Genomic DNA, 5,145 nt, shown 5'->3' on the forward strand with positions numbered 1-5,145 from the left:
AGAAATCTTCAAGGTAATTGAGTTTTACTAAATTTCTATTCAAGAATCTTAGAAATGAAATTACAATCTTCGCTCATATTTTTCTTTAATTGATGCTTTGTTATTTGCTATGGAAACAGAAAACATCGTAATGAACTAAGCTACAGTTTGGATGTGATGTCTTTCTTTGATATGTCTTTGCTTTTATCTTTGGATTGGACACTTTTCATGGTTCTGGCTTCAGCTAGGATAACACTATAGAACAGAGGGAATTTATACATTTGGAGATGGAGGAGAAGGCTCTCAGGTACTGTTGGGGCTAGAATTCTCTTCCTACACAAATTATTTTTATTTAATTGCTTATTTATTTAATTGTGTTGTGTATATGTGTATGCTGCTTGCACATGTGTGTATGGATGAAGGGGTGTGCATACACAAAAGCCAGAGGAAGATGGTGACTGTTCTGCTTTATCACTCTTTGCATTGTTCTCTTGAGCTCTCTTTGTGCCTGGGGTTGATATGGTAGCCAGCAAACACCATACAACCTGTGTCCCTCTCCCCTACTTAGACAACACTGGGGTTACAAGGGTAGGTGAGGTCACCTCTGACACTTTTTTTTTTAACTTTGTTTCTGGATATTTGAACTCTGGTCCTAATGGTTGCACACCAAGTGTTCTTACCCACTGAGCCATCTCTCCACTTCCTTAGAGCAAAGTAAAACTTAGGAAATGTACTACATGTCTTTTAAAAGTCCGTTTTTCTATGAATTTTCTTTTCTGAAACTACTGTCAAGGATGATACCCAGGGTTCTTCTCTCTAGGTTGTTCTCTTCAAAGAATATATGGAGGGACACAGCAGCCCAGCAAAGAACGTTTTATTTAGGAACTGCAGGCAATCTCTTAAGTAAATCCTGCACTGAGGATGGTGAGTTATTGTTGTTTCATGTGCATGTAAATATGTGCACCAACATGCACGCATGCGTGCGCACACGTGTGTGTGTGTGTGTGTGTGTGTGTGTGTGTACACACACATGTATGTATCTAAGTGTGTGTTAGTGGATGTCAATTAGATACTTTTAGGATGAGCTGACTAGTGTATCCTTTTTCAATGTAAATTAGGTCTTGAAGTCCCACAGACAGAATCCAGCAACTGGGGTTAAGGCCAGGAGTCATGCATAGTGAAGCCATTTTCCTTTCAAATTTGCTCTGGCTGGTTTAGTGCCATCTGTGGAGTCATACAACATAATCCACTGGGGTTTCACAGGTAGGCGTATGCTATAGGGTCCTTGGCTATAATTTTGAAGGTCTGGGAGAGTATCAAAGAGGAAACCAACACTCCTTTGATTGGGGAAGACTTGTAAATTGTCTCTTGAAGTGCAATACAATAAGGTTTAAGCAAGGAGTGTAGCCAGGAATGTTCTCTAAAGACAGTGATTACAGAGAAGATTCTCCTTATTTTTTTAAAAAAATATTTATTTTTTTATTTTTACTTTTTGTGTATGATTGTTTTGCTTGCATGTATATCTGTTTGCCATATGTGTTCCTGGTGCCTGTAGAAGTCAGAAGAGGGCATTGGTTCCCCAGAAATGGAGTTACAGGTGATTGTGAGCCACTATGTGGATGCTGGGAATTGAAATTTAGTCCCCCTCTAAAGACACCAGTGCTGTTAACCACTGAACCATCTCTCTGGCCTCAAGAATTCTCCTTATTATGTTCTTCACAGAGAGATGAATTATGACTACTTTTAAAGAAATTATTGCCCTTTCGGCTCTCTGAGCAGCACCATGGCGGTTGGCAAGAACAAGCACCTAACAAAAGGCGGCAAGAAAGGAGCCAAGAAGAAAGTGGTTGATCCATTTTCTAAGAAAGACTGGTATGATGTCAAAGCTCCGGCTATGTTCAATATTAGAAACATTGGAAAAACACCAGTCACATGGATTCAAGGAACCAAAATTGCATCTGATGGCCTCAAGGGTTGTGTGTTTGAAGTGAGCCTTGCCAATCTATGGAATGACAAAGTGGCCTTTAGGAAACTCAAGCTAATTACTGAGGACATTCAGGGCAAAACTGTCTGACTAACTTTCACAGCATGAATCCTACCTGGAACAAAATGTGTTCCACGGTCAAAAAGTGGCAGACATGACTGAAGCTCATGTTGACGTCAAGATTACCGATAGTTATTTGCTCCGTCTTTTCTGTGTTGGATTCACAAAAAACACAACAACAAAATACAAAAGACATAACATGCACAACACCAACAGGTCTCCCAGATCCGGAAGAAGATGATGGAAATAATGACCCAAGAAGTGCAGACAAATGACTTGAAGGAAGTGGTTAATAAGTTGATTCCAGACAGCATTGGAAAAGACATAGAAAGACATCTATCCTCTTCGTGACGTCTTCGTTAGAAAGGTGAAAATGCTGAAGAAGCCCAAGTTTGAAATGGGAAAACTAATGGAGTTCCAGGGTGAAGGTGCTAGTTCTGGAAAAACAGCTGGTGATGAGACAGGTGCTAAGGTTGAACAAGCTGATGGATATGAACCACCAGTCCAAGAATCTGTTTAATTTCCAGATTTTTAATAGTGACAAATAAAATGTTCTATTTCAGATGATAAAAAAAAAAAAAAGAAATTATCAATATGTGTATGAGTGAAAAAAGAAGTCAGATGGAGAGAGAAAAAGAGTAGTCTGTGAAAATTAAGAAGCTATGTCCAAAAGATAGACCATATTATCTCACTCAGACCATGCCATGGTTTGGTCCAAGACAAGCCAATCTTTGGCTGCATCCACTCATGTGCACATTATTTAGAAGCCTTTGTTTGTTTGTTTGTTTGTTTCTGTACAAGTTTTAAGCAGATCTAATTAGAAGTGCAACTGATATATGCCCAGAGGCATTCTAAAAGCCAAGAGAATGGGTTAAAGCCCGTTCTGGCGAGTCTTTGTCAACTTGACACAACCCCAGACAGATCTAGGTATCTCAACTGAAGGATTGTCTCAATCAAATTGGCATTTAGACAAGTCTGTGGAGCATCTTCTTGGGTAGCAGTGGATGTGAGAGGGCCCACCAAATTGTGACCAGTGCCAGCCCTGGGCAAGTGATCCTGGGCTGCATACAAGAGAAGCTGAGCAAGCCATGAGAAGTACAACAGTAAGCACCACTCATCCACTGTCCCTGCTTCCGTTCCTGCCTCCAGATTGCAGCTTTAAGTTCCTGCCTTAGCTTCCTCAACGGTAAGTGGAAATCAACCCTTTCTTCCCTGATGACTAGGACAAGGCCCTGCCTTCGAGATAAGAAGTCTTTTATCCTCTCTGAAGTTTCTTTTCAGACTTTAGCTTCAACGTACACATCCTGTAAGCAAAGATTCCCCCTTGATCTTGCCTGGTGGTTCTCTAAGTCTGCCCTTGCCCTCTTCTCATCACATTCCAGTATTCTTCTTTTTTTTTCCCCCACTCCCATCAATCTCTTGGCCACTGGTGAGTGCTACGTAGAAGCAAAAACTGCATTATAAAAGGCTGTTTTGTTGATCTTTTTATAATGGAAATGGACTTTCTAAGAATCTAAGCTGAATTCTAGTAAAATTAAAAAAAAATGCTTTAAATGTGTTTCACATCCATGTTGAACTATATAGCTCAAGATAAGGGTTGTATCTGACTACAAAATAATCTAGGCCTTTCCTACTTTACTCTCAATTTTCGTAGGTGATACCCACCTGGATGGTCTAAAGTAACCACTAGCAGTAAGAACACGATGGTTTAGAAAGTCTTTCCTATGGTCTAAGAGGAAAATACTAGTCTTCCCTATTTTTTCTCATTTCTCCTCACAACCATATCTTTTGCAAATATTACAGTAGTTTCAATAAGTGTACTGTGAAAATGAGAATCTGTAGGAGAGGCATCAGTGGTTTTCTTAGCAAACTAAAGTTTCAAATGAGAAGTCATATATAAAAGGGATGCGTTGTCTTCCAGAAAGTCTGTGTTTTCTTCACAATATTTGCATTGTGTTCAGAAACTTTTGCAAAAGAGAAGCCAGGCTGTTTTGATTAATCACACAAAATATAAAAGGTGGCAGAGTTAGCCAGAGGAAAACTGAATATATGAAACATTCAGAATGTGCTGCAAAAAACCCAAATATTGATGTAGCTTCAATATTCTCAGCACGTCTAGGTTTTGAATGAGCATTTTATTTTCTTGTCAGGGATTCACGATTCCACTGCTCCTGTTGAGCAACGAGGGAAATTCACGCCAACTGGGAGAAAGCTTTATTTTAAGGTTGAAGGCATGAAATAAGCACTAAGAAGACAATTGTACACCTGTTTTCAAGAGTAAAAAGGCATCTCAAATCTGCTTTGCTTTTGAAAATTTGGCCAAGGAGTATATTTCAAAGGCCCAATAGCCCATAACATTATTCCCAGGGCTCTGTGCTCTCTGCCTAATTGGGCTTCTACACATTTGCATAAGTATGATACTTACTTCATGATTAATGCGTAAGACCCAGCATGAAGCCCAGTATCAATTCATCTGGGGAGGCTTTTTCCCCACTGAAAACAATCATGGTGCCTAAAATACAATCCATCATATTTGTAGGTGTGACTATATTGCAGAATATCAAACTACAAAAATGCCATGGTAAAACCTTTACAGAATTGGAAGCCCCTATGTAGGAAGAAGTTTTATTAAAAGTGTCCATAGCACAGCTGCCAGGGGACATTGTTGGTACAAAAAAATTAAAAGTTTATTTACAAAATTAGATGACAAGGCCTATTTGGCACAAGAATAGAACAAAAATGTGCAGATTATTAAAATAGCCACTCTATGACCATGCCTGTGTTACAAACTAAACAATGGTTCTCCCTTCAGCATCTTCAAACACCAAACAACAATGGTGACTTCTGCAGTAAGAACTCCACAGGTAAAACAAAGGTTGGAAAAGGGGGACAAATCATTGAACTTCAAGAAGAAAATGAATGCTGGCAGAGATGCTGCCACACAATTAAGGCGTGCAAGTCACAGTGTGAATCCTTGTGTTCTAGTCACAGTGTTAGTGCCTCCTCTGCTAGCTGAGTTGTTTAATTGGGCAGGAAAACAATCTCTACAGGGGACAAAAAGACAACGAAGTTCACCAATAGGTCTTATGATGGACTAAATGCAGAAAACCCTTTAAGAGACC

At 39.5% G+C, this 5,145-nt stretch overlaps 1 pseudogene; it reads left to right on the plus strand.

The window, feature by feature from the left end:
* The first annotated feature begins 1,762 nt into the window (after window positions 1-1,762).
* Window positions 1,763-2,543, plus strand: LOC127196146 (40S ribosomal protein S3a-like; annotated as a pseudogene).
* Window positions 2,544-5,145: the final 2,602 nt, after the last annotated feature.

Source organism: Acomys russatus, chromosome 1 (assembly GCF_903995435.1).
Source record: "Acomys russatus chromosome 1, mAcoRus1.1, whole genome shotgun sequence".
Taxonomy (NCBI): Eukaryota; Metazoa; Chordata; class Mammalia; order Rodentia; family Muridae; genus Acomys; species Acomys russatus.